Source organism: Hylobates moloch, unplaced genomic scaffold (genome assembly GCF_009828535.3).
Source record: "Hylobates moloch isolate HMO894 unplaced genomic scaffold, HMol_V3 SCAFFOLD_18, whole genome shotgun sequence".
Classification (NCBI taxonomy): domain Eukaryota; kingdom Metazoa; phylum Chordata; class Mammalia; order Primates; family Hylobatidae; genus Hylobates; species Hylobates moloch.
Window position 1 is genome coordinate 67558904 of NW_026652293.1, and position 11341 is coordinate 67570244.

Sequence of the window (11341 nt, forward strand, 5' to 3'; positions counted from 1 at the left end):
TGGCTACCATGGTGAAACCCCATCTCTACTAAAAATACAAAAAAAAATTAGCCAGGCGTGGTGGCAGGCGCCTGTTGTCCCAGGTACTCGAGAGGCTGAGGCAGGAGAATGGCGTGAACCCAGGAGGCGGAGCTTGCAGTGAGCCAAGATCGTGCCACTGCACTCCAGCCTCAGCGACAGAGCGAGACTCCGCCTCAAAAAATAAATTAATTAATTAATTAAATATATATATATATATAGCTTAAAATACATGACAATAATAATACAAAATTGGGGACAGGAGTAGAGTTAAGGTGTTTCAGAGTTCTTGAAATGCCTGAAAAGAGCATGAAGCACCAATTAATATAAGACAAGAAGGAATACTGTGATCTTGGGGCTTATCACCAAAAGAGGAGTAAAAAGGATATATAATTTCCAAGATAATAGAGGAAGGAAATGGAATATTAAAAAATAGTCATCCAAAATAAGCAATAAAACGACAGAAAGATGAACATAGAGTATAAGTAGGACAAATAGGAAGCACACAACAACATGGGAGATCTAAATCCAAATATATTAGGGATTAGGCCAGGCACAGTGGCTCACGCCTGCAATCTCAGCACTTGGAAGACCAAGGCCAGCAGATTGCCTGAGCTCAGGAATTCAAGACCAGCCTGGGCAAGAGGGTGAAACCCCATCTCTGCAATAAATACAAAATTAGCCAGGCATGGTAGCACACGCCTGTAGTCCCAGCTGCTTGAGAGGCTAAAGCAGGAAGATCTCTTGGGCCTAGGAGGTTGAGACTGTAGTGAGCCATGTTCACACCACTACACTTGAGCCTGGATGACAAAGCTAAACCCTGTCTCCCCACCAAAAAAAGAAATCAGGAATTACATTAAATATAAATGGACTAAATGATCCAATTAAAAGACAAAGATTGCCAGATGATTAATGTTTTCAATTGTATAGTGTCTACAGAAGATTACATTAAGGATATAAAATGGGCTGGGCATGGTGGCTCATGCCTGTAATCCTAGCACTTTGGGAGGCTGAGGCGGTTGGATCACTTGAGGCCAGGAGTTCAAGACTAGCCTGGCCAACATGGTGAAACCCCATCTCTACCAAAAATACAAAAATTAGCCAGGCGTGGTGGAAGGCACCTGTAATCTCAGCTACTCAGGAGGCTGAGGCAGGAGAATTGCTTGAACCCTGGAGGTGGAGGTTGCAGTGAGCTGAAATTGAGGAAAAAAAAAAAAAAAAAAAAAAAAAAAAAAGCTAGGTGGTATACAAAATGGATAAAAGTAAAGGTATGGAAAATATATACCATACTAATCCAAAAAAGATTGGACTATCTATATTATTAATTATCAAACAAAATAGAACTTAAAGCAGAAAGCATTACTAGAGGTAAAGAAGGGCCTGTCTTAATAACAAGATTTTCAATTTCCCAGGAAGTTATAATGTTATGAAATTATTATTATTATTATTATTATTATTATTAGAGATGGAGTCTCACTCTGTTGCCCAGGCTGGAGTGCGGTGGCACGACCTTGGCTCCTCTACCTCCCAGGTTCAAGCAGTTCTCCTGCCCCAGCCTCCCAAGTAGCTGGGATTACAGGCGTGCACCATCAAACCTGGATAATTTTTGTATTTTTGGTAGACAAGAGTTTTACCATGTTGGCCAGGCTGGTCTTGAACTCCTGACCTCAGAGGATCCACCCGCCTCAGCCTCCCAAAGTGCTGGGATTACAGGCATGAGCCACCATGCCCAGCCAATATTATAAAATTATATACACCTAATACCTCAAAATATATGAAGCAAAAAGCAACATATCTACATCTAGACAAATCCACAATCATTATGGTAGAATTTAACACACTTCTGTCAATATTTAACAAAACAAGCAGACAAGTCAGTAAGGATATAAAAGATTCAAACAGCACAATCAGCAACTATAACCTAACGGACATATATAGAATACTGAGCTCACAACTACAAGTATATATTATTTTCAAACACACAAGAAACAATTTCAAAAATCAACCATATGCTGAGTCATAAAGCATGTCTTGGCAAATCTCAAATGACTGAAATTATACAAAATACACTTTTTAAATACATTGCAAGTAAGCTAAAAGACCAATAACAAAAATGATGATTAGAAAACTCCCATGCCATGTTTTTTGTTTTTGTTTTTGTTTTGTTTTGTTTTGTTTTTAATTTGAGATGGAGTCTCACCCTGTTGCCCGGGCTGGAGTGCAGTGGTGCAGTCTTGGCTCACTGCAACCTCCGTCTCCCTGGTTCAAGTGATTCTCTGGCCTCAACCTCCCAAGTAGCTGGGATTACAGACGCGTGCCACCATGCCCAGCTAATTTTTGTATTTTTAGTAGAGATGCGGTTTCACCATGTTGGCCAGGCCAGTCTTAAACTCCTGACCTCAGGTGATCCACCCGCCTTGGCCTCCCAAAGTGCTGGGATTATAGGCGTGAGCCACTGCGCCCGGCCCCATGTATTTGAAAATGCAGATGTATATCTAAATAACCCAAGAAAACAATCAAAATAAAATTTTAACGTATTTTAATAGAATGATAATAAAAATATTGAATGCTGAAACACATGGGATAAGGTTAAAGCTATGATTAGATGAATATTTATAACTATAATTGCATATATTGATTATAGGAAAGGTTTAAAATTAATGAACTAAGCAGTCATCTCAAGAAATTAGAAAAAGTACAGAAAATTAAACCCAAAGAAAGAGAAAAGAAGAATTTAATGCACTAAAAAACAAATATAAAATACGAAATATAGATGGTTCCCAACTTACAATGGTTCAACTTATGATTTTATCACTCCAATAATATGAAAGAAATATGCATGCAGTATGCTCCTCAACTTACATTGGAATTATGTCCAGATAAACCCATTCTAAGTTGAAAATGTCTTAAGTTAAAAACACACTTTAAGTGGGACACAACTTCATTGTAAATGAAGGAGGATCTGTATCAACAAACCCAAACTCTGGACTTTTTGGAAAGAGTAATAAAATTGATTTAAAACTCTAGCAAAACGGCATGGTGACTCATGCCTGTAATCCCAGCACTTTGGGAGGCCAAGGCGGGAGGACTGCTTGAGGCCATGAGCTCCAGATCAGCCTAGGCAACATAGTGAGACCCTGTGTCTACAAACAAAAAACAAACAAACGAAAACTACCAAGATTCATCAAGGGGGCAAAAGAAAGAAAAAGAAGATTAAAATAATCAATGTCAGGCGTGATAAAGAGACATCACAACAGAATCATCTTTATTAAAGATCATAAGAAGGTATTATGAATAGTTTTATGCCGAAACATTTTGCAAATTTAGGTAAATTGGTGAATGCCTTAAAAAGAAAATTTATCAAAACTGGACACAAGAAAGTATGTAAATATTAACTAACTCAATAACTATTCAATAAATTGAATTGATAATTTAAACCCTCCCACAAAGAAGACTCCAGGCTCAGAGTAATACCCTCAGAAACACACATATGCCTCCACCAGCACACAAGAGCAAGGATGATCATAGAAGCGTCATTTATAATAGCCCTAGACTGGAAACAACCTAAATGTCCATCAAGAGTAGAACAGACAGACAAATTATGCCATTTTTTAAATGTAATACCATCCACCGACAAAAACTGCAAACTACACCTACACATGACAACCTGGATGATTTTCACAAATATAATGTTGAGTAAAAAGTGTGGCGCATGAAAATACATACTGTTTAGTTACATTTATATAAAGTTAAAAAAAAACAGGCTTTAGCATTGAAATGCTAAAGTTTAGTTTAGCCAAAAACTAAATCTTAGCATTTAAAGAGACTTTTTTCCCTTTTTTTAAGATTTTACTTTTTTAGAGCAGTTTTAGGTTCACAGCAAAATTGAACAGAAGGTACAGAGATATCTCATATACCCTCTGCCCCCCACATAGCACAGCCTTCCCCACTGTCAACATCCCCCACCTGGGCGGTGTGTTTCTTACAATCCGTGAGCCTACACTGGCACATCGGTATCACCCAGGATCCATAGTTCACATTAGGGTTCTCTCTTGGTCTTGTACATTCTACAAGTTTTGACAAATGTATAACAACAGGTGCCCATCGTGATAGTATCATACAGAGTAGTTCACTGCCCTAAAAACCCTCTGTGCTGCACTGTTTGATCCCTCCCTCCCCCTAATCCCTGGCAATTACTGATTCTTTGTGTGTGTGTGTGTGTGAGACGGAGTCTTGCTCTGTTGCCCAGGCTGGAGTGCAGTGGCGCCATCTTGGCTCACTGAAACCTCCGCCTCTCGAGTTCAAGCGATTCTCCTGCCTCAGCCTCCCGAGTAACTGGGACTACAGGCACATGCCACCACACCTAGCTAATTTTTTGAATTTTTAGTAGAGACGGAGTTTCACCGTGTTAGCCAGGATGGCCTGGATCTCCTGACCTCATGATCCGCCCACCTCGGCCTCCCCAAGTGCTGGGATTACAGATGTGAGCCACTGCGCCCGGCCAGTTACTGATCCTTTTACTGCCTCTGCAGTCTTGCCTTTTCCAGAATGACATATAGTTGGAATCATAGAGCATATAGTCTTTTCAGACTGTCTTCTTTCACTTAGTAATATGCATTTAAAGTTCTTCCATATCATGTCATGGCTTGATAGCTCATTTCTTTTGAGGACTGAATAATGGTGCATTGCCTGAATGTATCCCGGTTTATTATCTGTTCACCTACTAAAGGACATCTTGGTTGCTTTCTTTTTTTTTTCTGAGACAGAGTCTCGCTCTGTCGCCCAGGCTGGAGTGCAGTGGCGCAATCTCGGCTCACTGCAAGCTCCGCCTCCCGGGTTCACGCCATTCTCCTGCCTCAGCCTCCCAAGTAGCTGGGACTACAGGCCCCTGCCACCACACCTGGCTAATTTTTTGTATTTTTAGTAGAGATGGGGTTTCACCATGTTAGCCAGGATGGTCTCCATCTCCTGACCTCGTGATCCGCAAGCCTCGGCCTCCCAAAGTGCTGGGATTACAGGCGTGAGCCACTGCACCCGGCCTCATCTTGGTTGCTTTCAAGTTTTTGCAGTTATGAATAAAACTGCTATAAACATCTGTTTATATATTTAGGTGGTAAAGATAATCAAAGATGCTTTACATAAAAAGTCAGGATAATGGTCGCCTCTGATAGGGAGGGAGGGTAGAGGTGGACGGGGGAATGAAGAGTACGTCTAGGGTGAGGGAGGGCAGAGTTCTAGTTCTCAATCAGGCTGATAATGACACTGGTATTGACTTTGTGATAAATCACTGAACTGTATATCTTTGTTTTGTTTGGGTTTTTTTTTTTTTTGGTTCTTTTTTGTTTTTGTTTTTTGTTGAGACAGAGTTTCACTCTTGTTGCCCAGGCTGGAGTGCAATGACATGATCTCGCCTCACTGCAACCTCTGTCTCCCAGGTTCAAGTGATTCTCCTCCCTCAGCCTCCTTTTTCTGTAGGTACATTCTATTTTACAATTTTTAAAAGTGATGATAAAAAGAAAAAGAGAGTCAGAAAGGAGGGAAGGAGGAAGGAATGGAGAGAGAACAGAGACCTTAGAAGCAGAAAGGCAGAAAGCCGAGGTGTTAGAGCACATGTTGTGTGGCCTCAATCTTTTCAATAATGTATGAGGCACAATCTCCCAGAAAGATCAAGGGTCTGAAAGGTCTGGACAAGACTTGCAACAGCTGCATTAGAAATGTGGTGGGCTAGGAATCTGCTATAGGTCAGGAAAAGGATTGCTGAATAAACTCTACTGAGCATAGACTGCAAACTCAGATGCCCACGGGGAACAGGCAGGCAGCTCATGAATCAGGTTGTCTGGGGAGTGGGAGGAAGCAAGCCCGTTGATCAAAGGCATCTGATTCTCAGTTTGGGGTCCAGGAAGACACTCTCTGTTGTTGCAGAGAAGGTAGCAAAATGGAGTGTATGCCCCATGTCAGAAAAGCCGCTGCCTCTCAGCTCTAGCCAGTGGTCCTTCCAGAATGGGTAAAGACCGGGTACCGCCAGCTCACCAGCTCTGCTTGTGGAGCTAAAACTCTGGATTTTCTGGTGATCTCCTATTTCTTAAATGCTCATAACTAAATCAAATTGTTTTAAATATCATTCCGGCCCAAAAAAAACTCCATTTGATGTTCCTGATGAGGTCCATGAGGTCCGAGACCCCTGCATGAACTAGTCAGATCACCATGGAACAAGTCGCCCCAGGGCATGGCTGTCTCCAGCCACTCTGAGTAGCCAGCCATGCAGCCAGTTGGTCTCAGATTTGGGCTGTGATGAGTCTGGATGGCAGAAGAACAAGCGGGATGGGAAATTGAGGGAGGGCCTCATTGAAAGGGCTCACTCCAGGAGCCAGAAAGCCAGAAGAGCCTAAGGGACCCAGAGCTAGAGTGAGATCAGAGATGCACAGTCCCCATGAGGACAAAGAGCCCAGTGAGGAGAAAGGGAGAGGTAAAAGGATAAAAGAGTCAGAAGGAGTTTCAGAATCTAAGAGCTCCAAAAATAAACCTTTCCCTTTGTATCACTTTTCTCTTTTTACTTTAGTTGCTCTCAACGTGCTGCTTCCTTTTTTAAAAAATTCTAACAATTCTGCAGGAAACCAGAAGCGTGAACCAAACACAGTAACTCTAGGTGTTATGGCGCTGTCCTGCTCACCCTTCTTTTGGCCTACTGGCTTCAAAGGTAGGCACACACACCGTCCCTTTTCTAATGATCCAGTCGTGGATTCAGGCTCAGTAAGCCAAGGCCACAAGCAACAGGGCTTGGGTTCCATCTGCCTCGGCTGCTTGCGGCTGCCTTCCAGGAAGTGCTGGAACACCAGAAGCAGCTAGCAGTGCGCTCAAGAAGTAGTCAGCAGTTGGGAGCAGCTGGAGGAGGGGAGGCCAGTGAGCAAATATCAGCTTGGGAAATAGGGTTTTGGCTGAACAAAGTTCACTGTTGTTTTCCGAGAAAGCAGAACCTAGTGGAGCCTCCCTGGAGAATAAGGAGAGGAGCAACTTGAACTGAGTGTTGGCTCCAAACTTCTATGGCATGATACGCTTGACCACCCCATTGTGATCAGGGCCATTGTTGTTCCCCTGGGGGCAGGGGGCAGAGGGCAGGCGGCTGCTCGGAGTAAAAAGGGAAGACAGACAGGCAGTCCAAACACCACCAAATGACAGAGATGCAGACCAAGACGAAAGGAAAAAACAACAGAAGGGATTTTTGTCCTTGAGATGTGCTATGCAAATTCTTTTCAATTAGTTTCCTATTAATTATTCCATCTTGAACATTTAGAGCTGTTCAACCCGGGCAGCATCTACGTTTTGAAGTAGTAAGTTCTCCATTCCTAGCAGAGTCGGAGCAGAAGCTCAGCTGTTATCTACCAGAAGTTCTATTAAAAGGATAAAAGGTTGAACTAGATGACTTCTCATTCTGAAGACTGTAATTCCGCAGAACTGACTAATCCCTGGCAAATGATAGCTTTTCTGAGTATGCATGTGTCACTGAAAGTCACTCAGACAAACCAGACTATTTGTAAATAGGTCTGATTATCTGCAAATTAGTTGATTGAAGGTTCCCGGGTATGAAGCAGGGCTTATTTTAAGAAATTAAGTTAATTTAGATAATAGTTGTCTCGAAAAGCAACAAGTTCAAAAACAATTAAAAAGAATGCAGCTTCCCTTTTATTTTTTTTCAACTCTATATTTTCTTTTCAAATTGTTTCTAATAGACCATCTGTTAAGAAAGGCTCTTTTGAACGGGTGCAATGGCTCACGCCTGTAATCCCAGCACTTTGGGAGGCCAAGGCAGGTCGATCACCTGAGGTCATGAGTTCAAGATCAGCCTGAGCAACATGGTGAAACCCCGTTTCTACTAAAAACCAGAAATTAGCTGGGCGTGGTGGCACGCGCCTATAAGCCCAGCTACTCCAGAGGCTGAGGCACAAGAATTGCTTGAACCCGGGAGGCAGAGGTTGCAGTGAGCTGAGATAGCACCATTACACTCCAGCCTGACAGACAGAGCAAGACTCCATCTCAAACATAAAAAAAAGAAAGGCTCTTTTGTAAATTACTTAAATATGCTTAGAAGTCATTATTACTTTTTAAGTCAATAGAAGTCTTTTTAGTTTATCTAATAGCATATTAATTGCTATGCTTTACATGTTTGTACCCATACAACACCCAGCCCTGCACCTAACACATAACAGGTGCTCAATAGATGTTCATTGAATTGGTTGCAAAAACCAAGTGTATACATTGAACATTTCTGCATATTGGTGATAATAATAGTATTTCGAACACTTGTTCTATGCCAGTGACTGGGTCAAATAAACACTCAACCTCACGGTAATATCTACGAAGTGATTGCTACATTAGCCCCATTTTACAGATGATACAACTGAGGCCGGTGAGAAGCAGAGCCAGGATTCAAGGCCAGGCCTGTCCAACTCCTGAACCGAAGCTCTCAGCGAGGGTATTAAACTGAATCTGAATGCTCTTAGTTTATCTATTTTAAAGTGCCGCATGTGGTACGTTCAGCAGATGAAAACTCTCTGATGAGGCACGTGTGGATGGGATGGCAGGGCTGAGAAGGCCAGCTCCCCCACGGGGTGTGCACAACCTACCTCCCCAGCTGTTTCTGCTACCGGCTGGGCCTTCGACTCCACCGCCTCCCCTCCCCCAGGCCCTAAATCACTCTCAGGCCCTTTGTTCTTCCCCACAGCTGCTCAGCAAATTCCTTGATTTGAAATTACGATCACAGGTTGGAGTGCTACTTAAAATAATTTTGCCAAATGTTCCATCTCTCTGTGTTGATGAATATAATGGATGACAATTTAAAGAGCAAAAAAAAGTAAGTATTCACTTTGTTGAAGACAAAAAAAAAAATCATAAGCTGCATGCATAGCATTAGTTTGGCTCTGAAAGATTCATTTCCCCAGGAAGCTAGCCAAATGCTGGACTTCTGTGAACTGCAGCATGGCCGGAGAGCAGGCTGCTGGCAGGTATGGCCTGCAATAGAGGGAGAGAGCAAAGGTCAGAGCGTGTGTTGGGTTTGTTTAAGCACGAGTCAGAGGAGTGGGGGTAGACCTGGGGATCCAATTTCCAATTTCCTGTGCAAGTCACTGAGCCACACTTCTCCCCTTCCCCAAAAGCCTTTTATGCGTACCGCTCTGCAGAACAAAGGGAGATATGGTAGGGGGACACATAAATAACCAGGACAGGCAGGTCTTCTCGAAGGTGGGGCCTCTCTTGAATTTGGAAAATGCAAGCTCTGAGGGAAGCAGGGTTGAAGGCAGACCACGTGCATCCAGCACTTTGGCCAACTGAGGCTTCCCGGGCTTGGAGGTCCTCACCCTGGGCTCTTAGCGCAGCCTGAGCCCAGTGTGAAGCCATGGGCCAGCCCCTCCTGCAGGCAGGCCCTGTGGCCAGGCTCAGCTCAGGCGAGGGGTGGCTGGGCCATGAGGAATCAGAACAAGGCTTCTTCCTTCACACCCGGTCCTGCTCAGCAGGTGGACTCCACATTAGACATTTCCCCCATGTCCTAAGGCTTCTTCCAGGCTTGAGCCCCGAAAAGCAGGTGGGGAGAGATGAGCAAATCCTGAGCAAAAAAGAGGTGGCGGTGACGCCTCTCTGAAGTTTTCCGTATCATAAAAGCCCTGGCACAAGGCAGGCACTGCTGGCAGCCCGGCCGCACAAGCTTACTTCCAGTGCAGGAATCCAATAGGAACGTGTGCCCCCAGGGCCCCCGGAAACGCAAACTGCTCTCTGAAAACCAGGTCAGCCTCTCTGTAGGAGTCTTGCCATGCAGAAAACAGCAGGCCCTCTGGAAACGCCCCCTGTTCACTGAGGGTCTCTGGCTGGCCGGCACTATGCCCATCAAGGCCACCTCCCATAGGTGACACACCAGGGTTTTGCTGAATCACAATAAGCTGGGAGCTCTGTGCACCCCCCAAAATGATCTTCCACGCAATGAAAAGCACTCGAAAGAAATGGTTACAGCTGCTGGGGGCCCCGTCAGCCTTTGAGGGCAGTGAGGTGTTGGGGTGGCAGCCTCTGGGGCAAACAAGTTCCAGATCCACCGCTTCCCAGCTGCGGAAGGTTCCTGCCCCTTTCTGGGCCTCAATTTCCTCGTCTATGAAATGGGCATACCTGTGTCACTTCACCAGGGGGTTGTAATGGGTAAATGCCCCCGCTCTGTGGATAAGCAGGAGTCTTTCGAGCTATTTCCACCAGAAATGGCAGAAGCACAGCAGGGCAGGAGAAGCGCCCGTCTGCGGGTCAGGACAGAAGGCAAAGGTGTCTTTACACACAGAAGATGCTACAGTTCTTTGTCACGCCCTCAACCTCCAGGACTGTCTGCTTGGCTGTACAGTCTGCTTACCATATTCCCTCCAAAGTAGGGCCCCAGCCCCACCCAGCCCCTCATGGACTCCACTCCAGACCCTTCTCCCAGACAGGTGGGGAAGAGAGGCAGAGCCTGCGGTGTTCCCCTCACTGAGCTGTGGCAGTTCCCCTCTCTTCCTTTCTCTCAGATGACTCTTTTGACCCCCAAGGATCCCTGAACACTCATTTGCTGTCTCCAGCCTCTCTTGCTTGGAAGAGGAAAGAAATATCTGGGGTTCCTTTGTCTTCGGGCCACACTAGCTCCTCCCTACCCCACTCACTCAGGACACATCAGGAGGTAGCAGAAGGACTGGCTGCCCAAGGGAAGGAGATTTTATCACTGATACTGTTTGAACTTACTGGTGTGTGGCAATTAAAATGGTTTAAAAGCAGTCTGACTTGGAGCTGGATTGATTCTTGTCTTTAAACTCTCTAGGGACAATGCTGTCCTCACCGCCAGCCCCCAAGGCACACCCATCCCTGTACCCTCCTTGCTACTGCTCATCCAGGACTCCATCTTTATGGGCCTCCCAAGTCATAAGGGGTCACTCTCTTCTCTCCTTGGATGCCCTTAACAGAGAAAATGATCTGCACCCTAGTTACCGCCTCTCCTACAGGAGCCCTCGGGAGACAGGCTTGTCGGGAATCCTCAAAAAGGGTGCTCTCCCTCTCCGTGGAAGCTCTTCTTGGGCCCTTTGGGAAAGCAAAGAAATAACCCGTCCTCCAAATCCCCATGGGCATAAGAGGAGGGTCTTTGATGCCTCATTTTTCTTCTTGTGTTTTTATTTTCCCTTTTTGCAGATCTCTGCATTTAATGAGGAAGTGCTGTCAGCAGAAAGGAGAGGAAGCTTCACCCCAACCACCCGCAGGACCCACGCTCTCAGCAGGGAGGCTTTCCTTGAAGGGAAGCTCCAGACACTCACGTGGACACAAGTAGGAAAAG